This window comes from Amphiprion ocellaris, chromosome 3 (assembly GCF_022539595.1).
Source record: "Amphiprion ocellaris isolate individual 3 ecotype Okinawa chromosome 3, ASM2253959v1, whole genome shotgun sequence".
Lineage (NCBI taxonomy): Eukaryota > Metazoa > Chordata > Actinopteri > Pomacentridae > Amphiprion > Amphiprion ocellaris.
The window spans coordinates 39549108-39562678 of NC_072768.1; the positions used below are offsets into that span (position 1 = coordinate 39549108).

General features: G+C 34.2%; 1 protein-coding gene across 1 annotated transcript in view; it reads right to left on the reverse strand.

Moving 5' to 3' along the window:
* Positions 1–2716, reverse strand: part of tead1a (TEA domain family member 1a) — a 61287-nt gene extending 58571 nt beyond the window's left edge. Inside the window, exon 1 of the mRNA XM_055009064.1 lies at positions 2490–2716. The gene's annotated coding sequence lies outside the window, so the exon portion shown is untranslated. The remainder of the gene's footprint in view (positions 1–2489) is intronic.
* Between the last annotated feature and the right edge of the window lie 10855 nt (positions 2717–13571).

Genomic DNA, 13571 nt, shown 5'->3' on the forward strand with positions numbered 1-13571 from the left:
ATCCACCGACGCCTGTTGCTGCAACAATAGAGCTGCCTGGCCTGGACAGCAAGAGGCAAACACACACACACACACACACACACACACACACACACACACACACACACACACACACACACACACACACACACACACCAAATGGTCGTTAGTCAGTCGGTCTGCGTTGCTTAGACTCAGAACAAACGCCTGGATTTGCATTCTGCACCTCCCTCCCCCCCTCTGTAACACACACAAACACACACGTGCACGCACACACACACACACACATACGTGCACGCTCACACACACACACACACACACACACATACGTGCACGCTCACACACACACACACACACACACACATACGTGCACGCTCACACACACACACACACACACGTGCACGCTCACACACACACGGCTCTGGTCTCTACAGGTGCACGAGGCTCTGAAAACAGATGTCAACGGACTGCAGGGGGGAGAGGGGAGGAAAGTGGAGGCTGTTTGCACAAAGCTTTGTACACTCCGAGACAATGACACACGCGCATGTACGTGCACGCTCACACACGCGCACACACACACACACACACTCAGAGAAACACACACTCACAGGAACACACACACTGTTTTCATTTTGTTCTCTCCCCGTTTGGAAGGTTTTAAATTTTAAAAAGTAATTTGCGTCGCAGATATTTGTGTTGTTGTGGAGCATCACGGCTCCTCATTTAAATAAACAGAGCTGCCAAAGATCCTCAAAAAAGAAATACATTTATTTTGAAAAGTTAACTTTTCTTGATTTTTATAAACATTTTGAGTTGAATTTATGTATTAATGTTGCATCAACTAAACATTCAGCTTAATATCAACTCAAATTTCTGTGTTATTTGATTTAAAACTCACTTTAAACTGAAGAAACTTAATAAAAATGGATTTTTAACTTAATTTTTTTCTCCTTTTCTACGTCACCTGGACAGTTTCCTTTCAGCAGCTTCATTTTTATTAACAATCACCTTGTGTTTACACTAAAAACACACAAAAATTCACAAACAAGAATCTAATTGGTGCAACTTAATTGTTTTTTGTTGCTAATTTAACATTTTTAATCCGGAAATATGCTAAAGAAGTGGAAAATACTTTTAAAAATCCACTTAAATAACATGAAATTTAATTAATTTTTCTAAATAATCAACTTAAAACTGTATTCCTGCCACCAATTGTTAGATAATCAAAAAGTTAATTAATCCGACTCAATTTAGCTCGTTGGTTGAAGATAATTCCACCAGAAGTTGTAACAACTCAAAAAAAATCAATGAAAAGCTTGATTTTGTTGAATCCAAACTGTTTTCTTTGTCTAAATAAAGTCAGATGTTAAATTGAACACTTTAAAAGGCATCTACGTCTCAAATTAGACCAGTTTAGTCACATTTAAGTTGAAAATATGAGCAAAAAATGTGAAACTGGAATAATAACGGCACTAATGCAGGAAACAGTCATTTAAGGCAGAAAAAGGACAAAAATCTAAACATCTTGTTGCAATTTTCACTATTTTTCTGACATTTTACAGGTAAAAAAAGCGTATTAAGCAGCAGAAAATCACTTCCCTGACTGAATAATGTGTAAATATTGTGTGAATTTGTGTTGTTTGTGTGGATTTGTGTCCACCATGTGAACATCCAACAGCCTGTTAGTGAATTAATGCATCTGCTCCTACAGTCCTATAATCTGCTCCAATAATTACATCGTGGTTTGTTTTGAGTTCCCACAGGATGAGCAGCTCTGAGAACAGCAGCCTTTAATCAATATTTCAACATTTAAAAGCTCAAACTCGCACCGAGGATTTAAAAACTGTCCAAACGCGCTCAGACGTGCGTAAAAACCGGATTTCAATCCAGAAATAGGAGTTTTGTGCGCTGGGAGCTGAGATCTTCCTCCTCCAGGTGTTAAACTCCCTCCAGACTGAGGATCTGGACTTTTATTCTCTACTCGTGTCTGTTTTGGGGTTTTTTGGGGGGGGTTTTTGGGGGGGGGGGGTTTGGGTGGAGCGGGAGGGTCTCTGGCCGCCTGTGGCCTGGTTCCTGTTCTCTGCTCGGCCTGGAGCCGAAGCAACAAGTCCCTGATTCTCTCCCAGCTTTGTTCAGCTGCAGCTCCGTCCTCAAACCGAGCTGAACGGAGAAACACCGGAGGAGGGTTTAGAGGAAGCAGAAGATCAGCTCTGTGTGGCTTTTTTTGGTTTGTTTGTTTTTTTTCTGGTGTCGCCAGAAGAAAAACGGACTAAAACTGGAGAGAAAGCGGCGCTCTGGAGCTCCGGAGCTCGGATTAATCAGCTTATTAGAGCTTTCGCCTCCACGGCGGCCGGATTTGGTCGATTTGTGTCGAGATGTCGCCGAAAGTGTTTTGATTCCAGACCCGGAGCCACTTGAGGCTTTTCGGAAACAACGAACCGTCCGGAGGCTCGAAGCCCGGAGCCGCTCCGCTGCTGCCGGGGGCAACGACTCCTCCTCGGGAAACTTACCTCGATCCGTGGCGCCTCTTTCCGGATTAATCCGCGCACTTTTCCGCGGATCGGCACCGGGAAGCCCTCCGCCAACTCCGCAGCTCCTCCGGGTTCTGCTCTGCTCGAGGATCGGGCGCGCTGAGTGCGTAAAATGCGCAGCGTCTCTCCAAGGATGCGAAATATGCGCGGAATGGGAGCAGGAATGAAATGAACGCGGTGGACTGAGTTGAACGGGGCGGGGTGAGAGGGGCTGGCGTCACCCTCTGATGGAGGAGAGGAGAGGGGAGGATGGGTGGAGGATGGAGAGAGGAAGGGGGAAGGGGAGGACAACAAAAGACCAAACTCCAGGAGGAGGAGGGTCCACAGAAAACACATCAGATAAGGTGGAGCTGGAAGAAAAAACCCTCCTGACAGCAGCTGGGAGACGAGAGTTAAAAGTTTAACCTCCCAAAACACAAACACACAGGAAAAGTTCATTAAAATTAGTAAAAAAGGTGGAGGTGTCAGAATAACTGGAGGTTTTACAGCAAAAGCGCAGAAAAGTGACTTTATCCCCCTAAAATAATAACATTTAAATAAAAAATCATTGCATATCATCTATAGACCTTCTACACTGTAAAATTCATGTTTGTTCATCAATATTTCTGAGTTCAGAAAACTTCTTTACATATATATATATATATATATATATATATATATATATATATATATATATATATATATATATATATATATATATATATATACATATATGTATATATATATATATATATATACTGTTACATTAATAATAAATTATAAAATTAATCAAAATTTGTTCAGAGTGACAGAAATTGTTCAAACGTTGTCTAAAATGACTCAGAAATCATCCCAGATTTCTCAAAATCTGTTTAAAATGACAAAAATTGGTAAAAAAAAAAAAAAAACAAACAAAATTACTCAAAAATTGCCCAAAAGGACCTAAAATTTGTCTAAAATGACTGAAAAATTATTCCAAATTACTCAGATTCAATGATCTTTATATTATGACACAGATGTAAAACTGATCTGGTGTCAGTTTTTAAACAGAATTCGAAAGTTCAAGACATCATTTAAGTTGGTCAAAATTACACAAAATGGGAAATTCTCAAAATTTGTCCAAAAGGACACAAATCTCTCTTTAAAAAAAAAAAGAACAAAAGACACTTGGCAATTGTTCAAAATGACACAAAAGTTGTCCAAAGTTGCTCAAAAATTATTAAAAATTACTCAATATTTCCTGCATTTATTCAAAAATTAATTCACAATTACTCAAAAATTTGCTCAACATTTCAAAAATAGCAAAAAGGTTCAAAATTTCCTCAAATTTGTCCCAAAAAATTAGAAAAACTTTTCAAAATTGGGCCCAAAAATCATTCAAAATGACTCTGAAGTTTAAAATTACTTGAAAATGAGCCCAAACTACTTAAATTTCAAAAACATACTCAATATTTTCTCTATTTATTCAAAAACTCATCCATAATTTGAAAATCTCTCAGAAAGACTCAATAATTCCCTAATTTACCCAAAAATTATTCAAAAGGACACAAAAGTTTTTAGAAAGATACTCAAAAATTATCCCAAACTACATACATTTTTTTAAAAATGACTCAATATTTCCTAAATTTATTTAAAAAAATGTTCATGACAAAAGATGTCCGTAACCATAACAAATTGTCCCAAATTTCCTCAATTTTGTCCCAAAAAATGACAAAAAACTTAAAAAATTTTGTCCAAAGTGACTCAAAAATTGTTCAAAACAACACAAAAGTTTTAAACTACTTGAAAATGATCCCAAATTAAAGAATATTCAATATTTACCCAGTTTATTTAAAAAATATCCATAATTTCTCAAAATTGGTCCAAATTGACAAAAATCTGTCATAAAAAGACTCAATATTTCCCTAATTTACTCGTCTGGAGATCAGACCAAAAACAAACGAAACCAAAAGAAACCCACCTGCTGGCTGGAAACACGACTCCAGCAGCGTCTGGAAGGAAGAATCCAACCAGCAGCAGGTCTGCAGAAACTTCCAGAAATCTGCAGAAACTTCCAGAAACCTGCAGAAACTTCCAGAAACCTGCAGAAACTTCCAGAAACCTGCAGAAACTTCCAGAAACCTGCAGAAACTTCCAGAAACCTGCAGAAACTTCCAGAAACCTGCAGAAACTTCAAGAAATCTGCAGAAACTTCCAGAAACCTGCAGAAACTTCCAGAAACCTGCAGAAACTTCCAGAAACCTGCAGAAACTTCCAGAAACTTCCAGAAACCTGCAGAAACTTCCAGAAACCTGCAGAAACTTCCAGAAACCTGCAGAAACTTCCAGAAACCTGCAGAAACTTCAAGAAATCTGCAGAAACTTCCAGAAACCTGCAGAAACTTCCAGAAATCTGTAGAAACTTCCAGAAACCTGCAGAAACTTCCCAGAAATCTGCAGAAACTTCCAGAAACCTGCAGAAACTTCCAGAAACCTGCAGAAACTTCCAGAAATCTGCAGAAACTTCCAGAAACCTGCAGAAACTTCCCAGAAATCTGCAGAAACTTCCCAGAAATCTGCAGAAACTTCCAGAAACCTGCAGAAACTTCCAGAAATCTGCAGAAACTTCCAGAAACCTGCAGAAACTTCCAGAAACCTGCAGAAACTTCCAGAAACCTGCAGAAACTTCCAGAAACCTGCAGAAACTTCAAGAAATCTGCAGAAACTTCCAGAAACCTGCAGAAACTTCCAGAAACCTGCAGAAACTTCCAGAAACCTGCAGAAACTTCCAGAAACCTGCAGAAACTTCCAGAAATCTGCAGAAACTTCTCCTCAGATGAAACAGAAACAGGAAATGCTGCAGCCTGACCTCTGACCTCACCTCTGACCTCACCTGTGACCTCACCTGTGACCTCAGACCGTCGACGTCGTCTTCATTTATTTTCTCTTTTCTAGCAGCGTTGCTTCACTTTTTCTGTTCTAGTTTCACTTATTTGACCTCTTAGTCGTTTCTCCTGTGTGGATCTGATCGATTCTCCAGAAAGTTCATGTCAGAGAAAATAAATAAAAATTTTATTTACCTTCTTGGGGAAATTTAAGAGAATTAGTAGCTCAAACACGATAGAAATAAGTATAAAATGCAAAATAACGTGCAAATTGAAGTTGAAGCTGCAGATATTTACATAAATAAGGAACAAACTTGCTGGTGTTTATCATGAAAACAGAGAATTCTAGTCTCAGTAGAGTTTATAAATACAAATAATAATATGAAGCATTTATTTTTAGATTTTCTGGGACTTTCCTTCAAATCTTAGGTTAATAAAATTCTGTCTCATCTCTTATTTATTTCATTGTTAATTTCTGGATTAATCGATTAGTTGTTTGGTCTGTAAAATGATTTTTATTCTTTTCTTTTTTTAAATTTATAGATCTGATAGAGTAAATTTTAGTGATTTTTAAAAATTTTTTATTTTTTATTTCAAGATCTGAAAAATAGAATAATTTTAATTCATTTGATTGTTTTTTAAATTAATTTTACAAACAATTTGTAGATTTGATAGTCATTTTTAATGATTTTTATTCTGTTGTTTATTTTTAAAAATTTAAAAATGTCAGAAAAAGGTGAAAAATGTGGATTTTTTTTTCCTCTTATGTCTCGTTTCATCCAAATATATTCAATTTAGTGTGACAGAGGAGGAAAGAAACCAGAAAATATTCACTTTTAAGAAGCTAAAATCACAGAATTTAGACTAAATTATCAGATTACGTGGTGATTAATGGAACATCTGAGGATTATTTAGGAATATTTCTGTTTGTGTGAAATCGTTTCTCCTCTAAAGACTTTCTCTGAATAACGTGACGTTTGACTGGAGGTTGAACTTCTAATTTGTGCATCAAAGTGTCTCTAATTTCATACTTCAGAGTTAAAATGACAGAATAAAGATGGAGGAGGAGACATTTCCCAACGTCTCCCAGAAAACAGGAAGAAGGAAACAGATTCATTGTAGGAATAAATCTGGAAAAAACAGAAAAAATCTCAGAAAATATGTTTAAAAAAAAACAAAAAAAACTAACAAACTGTGAAACACCAGAACATTTAAAAGCTGTAAAAATATCAGCAAATATAAAACAAGGATGTAAAAATACAGAAATCTGACTGAATTTAAGTTTAAATGTAATGTAAATTTATATTTTTTTCTGTAATTTTGTAAGATTTTATCTGTAATTTAACAAAACAGGAAAAATCAGGAAAATAATCAGTTTAAAAATATATTTTTCAGTCCATCAAATAACAGAAAATATAACAATATAAAATGTTAAAATTGTGATTTTTTGCTTATTAAGAACATTAAAACAGTGTAATTTAATGGTGTAATTTTGTAATTGCAAAAGAACAAATTATTATTAATAATTTAATAAAACAAAACTACAGATTTCATTTTGACTGAATTTTTCCAGTCTACATGGAAACTCGTGTTTTTTCAATTTTTCAATCATTATTATCATTAATATAAATTTAATTGAAAAATACTAATTATTTTACATAATTTGTGCTTATGTTTACATAATTTTTTGTGAAATATCTGTAAATTTCATAATTTTTTTTGATGATTTAAATTCCAAATTTATCAGAAATAAAAAACATTTTTTTAAAAAAATTATAATTTTTGACATTTTAAATTGACATATTTTTTGTCAAATAACTGTATATTTAATAATATTTTTGCTGGTTTTAAATTTTGTATTACTGGTCATTTTTTCTATAATTATAAAATCTGTAAAATAACTTTAAAAAAATGATTCAATATTTTTCAATCTTTAATATATGTATTACAATTCTTTGAAATAACAGCAAATATCTGTAAAATATTTTTTTGCTGAATTTAATCCAGTAAATTTCCTGTAAAAGAACAAATGTTAATTTGTAAAACGGATTTTTTATTTTGATTGTTTTCAGTTTGGGGATTAATTTTTTTTTTTTATATTCATCATATACATTAAAAATCTGTAATATTTTTCTGTAAAATGCTGGTAAATAGTTTCTAAAATTACAGTTAAAAGCCTGATTATTTTGCAGTTTAGACAAAAATCCCAGTGTTTTGTTTGCAGCTCATCTGTTAAAAAAAAAATTTTCACCCTTGTATATATTGTAAATAAAGCTGCTGTAACAACGTAAATTTCCCCTGGAGTGGGGAGAAATAAAGAACTTTATCTTTATCTTTATCTTTATCATCGGAGGAAAACGGTGAATATTTGAATATTTTAGAAACATGAGGATCATTAATAACATAAAAAAACTGATCAAAACCAAAAGCAGCTGAACTTTGTTGTCTCTTTCCTCTGAAATCTGAGGATAAAACCTCAGATTTAACGAACTAAAGGAATTCATTCTAAAACTTGCAGCAGCTCCGAGGCCTTCAGTCCTTTTAGTTCCCACAACGTTGTCCTTTGGTTTCCATTTAACCTTCGGCTGATTGAAACTCATAAAAAGACTCAAGGCTGAAGTTTAATGGTTTCACTGAAACGTCGTGTTCTACTGCCGTCGCTTCACAGAAAACAGAATTTATCCTTTAGATGTTTATTGCAGATCAAACATGTGAGGAACAACAGAGGGGCAAAAATTCACCGATTTTACCTGAAAAAAAGAAAAATCTGAAGAATCAGAGCAGAAAGGAGCCTGAAAACCACAAAATGGAGGTTTTAGTTTCATTTAAACACCAGAAACACAAAGAAAATATAAAATGATCCTTCATTAGAGCTGCAGCGGGAATTAGAAGCAGATTTTTCACACTTGAACAGGAAAAAAAACATTATTTCATGAGTAGAAACGCTGATAGACAAGTAAGAATACTGAAGTAAGAATCCTGCAGTGTCTGTTTAATTCTTTTACCACAATAAACGCCTTCAAGTGATCACTGAAATTTGATGCGAGTTGAAAACAAAATAGAAAAGCCCGACACTCAGGTCAAAAAATGTAAAAAAAAAAAAAAATTAAATTAATAAAAAAAAATTATTCAAAGTATGTATTGATCAAAATTTATTATAATTTTGTGACTTTTTTTAGAACAAATATAAATAATATAAAATTCATATATATACATACATATATACATATTTTATTTATATATATATATATATATATATATATATATATATATATATATATACACATACATACATACATACATACATACATACATATATATATATATATATATATATAATTTTTTAATAAATATAATATAAACAAATAGAATTCCATCCATCCATCCATCCATCCATCCATCCATCCATCCATCCATCCATCCATCCATTATCTATACACCACTTAATCCTCACTAGGGTCATGGGGGGCTGGAGTCTATCCCAGCTGACTCAGGTGAAGGCAGGGGACACCCTAGACAGGTCACCAGTCTGTCACAGGGCTACATACAGAGACAAACAATCACTCTCACATTCACACCTACGGGCAATTTAGAATGATCAATTAACCTCAGCATATTTTTGGACTGTGGGAGGAAGCCGGAGTACCCGGAGAAAACCCACGCATGCACAGGGAGAACATGCAAACTCCATGCAGAAAGATCCCGGGAAAGCCGGGACGTGAACCAGGGATCTTCTAGCTGCAAGGTGAAAGTGCTAACCACTACACCACTGTGCAGCCCTTTATAAAATAATATTTTTAAAATATTTTTAACTGTTTAAAATTGGAAAAAGGATAAAAAAAAGAATAACATAAATATCACCTTTATCAAAACACAAAATTTGTAAAAAAAAAAAAAAATATATATATATATATATATATATATATATATATATATATATATATATATATATATATATATATATATATATATATATATATATATATATATATATTAGGGCTGGGACTTTAACGCGTTCATTTCGATTAATCAATTACAGCTAAAATAACGTGTTAAAACTAATAAAATAATTAATTGCACCCTCCTCAGTTCCCTCATTTCTGGTAACGCTGATGAACACTCCAGCCCAGTAGGTGGCGGTAATGAACCTAAAGTCTGTTTGTAGCCATGAAGAAGAAGCACAGGAAGCACTGAGTGAAGTCAGGCACTGGTGAACAGTGAAGGAAGACCAGATTGAGCTTGTTGGGCAGAAGGTTTTCTTTTAAAAATCTTCCTGATGGCAGCTTGGATAAAAGCCTGGTTGTGTGTAAATTGTACAACAAAGAGTTTTCTGATCACTGCGTCACTTCAAGCTGACGGTATCACCTCAATGTAAAACATGTTGCTGTTAGCACCAGAGCTAACGTTAGCTACGAGTCATGCTAACGGCTAACGGTGTAGCCATCCCATAATAGACCACTTTTCTAGACAGTGCTTTAGTTTACAGAAAGTCTTAAAATGTTGAATAAAATCGCTATAATTGCACTTAGATTTGCAGTAATCTGTGAATGTAGCAGACAGATGAAAAATGCAGATAAATAGAAATGAAACATTTTTGTGGTTTAAGTTTTTACTCCATTGAGGCTCTGCCTCCTGGAGGAGGAATAACCTAAACAACAAAAATATCTCTTTAAATAACTTAATTATAAACTTTTTGTTTATTAAAAAATTACATAAATAGAAATTGATATTCCTATAAAAAGAACCATCAAAATTCCACCATTTATCAGACCCAGAAAAGATGAAAACAGAATGAATCTCTGGATTTTCTACTTTCTGAAGCTCCTTGAACTACTTATGCTGATTTTATGTGCCATAAAGTAGAAAAAACAACTAAATTCAGGCTTTAAGTCATCAAAATCACTTTTTTCTATATGTCCCATTTTCCTTTATTAAAATACATTTTAAATTATAAACACATATATGTCTATTCATTGATTCAACTGTCAACCACAATTTTATTTGAATTGAAGAACTTCACTTATTGTGTCAAATATTGCTATTTGACAAAACTACAATTATTGCGATGAATTAATTACAAAGCCTGTAATTAATTAGATAATTTTTTTAATCGCTACCCTTTATATATATATATATATATATATATATATATATATATATATATATATATATATATACACATATATGTATATATATATATGTATATATGTATATATATATTACAATCAAAGACCTACGTTTAGACGTTTTGTTATTTCAGTGTTTAAATATTTTCTGATGATTTAAATGTTATTTTTTTGTGTATCTTCAGGCTGTGGTGAATCTTTCTGCAGGTTTAATGTCAGTAAAACATGAAAAGCATAAAAAGCTGAGATGTGGAGCTTCAGAACGTCGTCTCTTTGTGATTTAAAGTCTCTGGTTCACATAAAGGAAGAACAGCTGCTGGATTTGTGACATTTATCTGACAGAAAGGAGCTGCAGGACGGAGGTTTGGACAGAAAAGACTTCAGTCCATCTGATCGCTTCATGTCTTTATGTGATTTTAAATGAAACCAGCTCAGAACTAAAGCAGACCAACAGCTGACTGAAGATACGACTCACACAGAATATAGTTTTCACTAAATGGACGATGTTAGATTCAGAATAAATCAGGTCTAGAAGATAATTCTGGTGTCAATTTTTATGTCAATGTTCTTAAAGAAAATATTAGAAGTTTTACTGATATATATGGAATCACTTTAGATATTTTTAGGATTTTTTGGAAGTGTTTTAATCATTTTTTGAAAATATTTACAAGAATCTTCTTGCCAAATTTGGGGGATTTTTTTTTTTTTTAAAATAAAATTTTTCAGGGAAACTTTGAAGGAATTATTGGAATTTTCTTCCTGAAGGTTTTGCAAATTTTCAGAAATTTGGGGAATTTTTTTGCTGAATTTTTGGATTTTTTTCAGACAAAGAAAGAATATTTTTTGGTGCCATAAATGAGGACAACAGGAGGGTTAAATGGACACATTATCTGTTGGAAATGACACAACGACTGAGCAGCCTTGGAGGAGGACTCTGAGTGCTTTTCTTGTTTCTGCACAGATGTGAAACCAACATGTTTGTTTCCGTTGTTAAACTATTTCTCTAAGAGTTAAACTGCCATCAGGTGGGTGAATAAATGAAAGCTAAACCCGCTGAGGTTGCAGCAGCTCCTTCTTCCCGTCATGCTGCTCCATTACTGCGGTGTCTTCAATCAGAGGAATGCGAGCGTCTCCCCATGCGACCCTCCAACGCAGAGCGACAATGCAGCCGTAACGCAATAACAGCAATGGAAGTAGGTAGTAAGTGGAGCGGCCGGATTGTTCCCCAGGAAATGATGGAAACGAGCTCCGAGATCCCCGAGGATCGGCTCGGACCGACATGAGAGTCTCTGACAGCCGGATCCAGTTACTGCTGCTGTTTTCTCATTTAAACACCAGAACCAGGAGGTTTAAGAGCTTCTTAACGGTGAAAGATCAGTTCCATAAAAATCAGCCAGCACTGGAGCTCTTTAAAATTAAATCACGGCTCTACAGTCGTCCCTCATGGTGTGTTTAAGGACTGCAGAGTTATCAGAAAGAATAGTTATCTATGTTAGAGACTGAAAAACGTTTTAAAAATGTTTTATATCAAGGTTTAATTAATGTTAATAAACAGATAAGAAAGATATCGATAATATAATGATAATATACTGATAATATACTAATTGTATACTGATAATATATAGATAATATAGTGATAAAACATCGACAATATAGAGATAATATACCAATAATATACGGACATTACACTGATAGTATATCAATAGTATACCAATAATATACCTATAATATACTGATAATATACTATTATTATACTGATAATATACCGATAACGTACTAATAACATACTAATATTGTACCAATAATATCCTGAAATTACACTAATATACTGACAATATACTGATAATATTTCAATAATATACTGATATAATATACAGATAATATATTGATAATATACCGATAATATACTGATAATATACAGATAATATACCGATATTATACTGATAATATGTCAATAACATCCCTTACAATACATTGAGAGCTTCTTAACAGTGAAATATTAGTTCCATAAAAATCAGGGTCTCTTGAGCTCTTTTAAAATTAAATCTCGGTTCTACAGTCGTCCCTCTCAGTGTGTTTTAAGGACTGGAGAATTCATAAAACACTAAAGTGAAAGCATTGGTGTGAATGCCTCTGCAGTGTGTTCACGTCATCACAGAAAACACCAACAACACACACGTGCACAGCGTCGCCTTTTCTCCTCACAGTCTATTGTGGAATGTGTGAGGAAAAATAAAGCTTTTCATCCTTTCAGAGACTGTCCGATCTATTTCATTCTGTTTGGGGTCGGTGCCGATTCACAAAGCTTTCACTCGGCTTTTTCCAACAGTCCGACTCCATTTAGTGAAAAGAAAATTGTTGTGGAGGTTCACTTGTCTTCTCTGCACCGACAAAATTGGAGCCAATCTGACCCCAATTTCTGTTTTGGAGAAGGATTCCTCTTTTCAGCTGCTGAACTACAGGCTGAATTTAATGCACTAAAACATAAACAGAGAGAATGTGTTGGCGGCTCGTTTTGCTTTGAAAGCAGAAGGCGACATACGTTTACAGACTTTGGTCGACATTTCACCAAAGATGACTTGAATCTCAACCAATATTACTTGAATCTTGTCCAAAATTGCTCAAAAATAAGATAAAACACGGCCCAAAATGACTCAAACTCATCTAAAATGAACTAAGATTTCAAAAAATACCTCAAATCTGTCCAAGATAAGATGAAGGTGGTATACAATGACTCAAAATTGTCCAAAATGGCAATAATGAATCATTACTGGCCATTAAAAATGGAAGAAAAATGCAAAGTTTCCAATCCAGGCTGGTCTAGTGTCTCCATAAAGTTCCTGTAAGTGTATATCTATGCATGGATCCATATTTCTACTAAAATACAGTCTCTGGTCGACATTTCACCAAAGATGACTTGAATCTTGTCTGAAATCGTTTAAAATTTGTCCCAAATCAGATAAAGACGGTCTAAAATGACTCAAAAGTGTCAAGAAAGACTTGAAACGTGTCCTGAAATACTCAAAAGTTGCACAAGGAAACATAAAGATGGTCTAAAATGACTTAAAGTTTGTCTCAAAAGACTTAAAATCG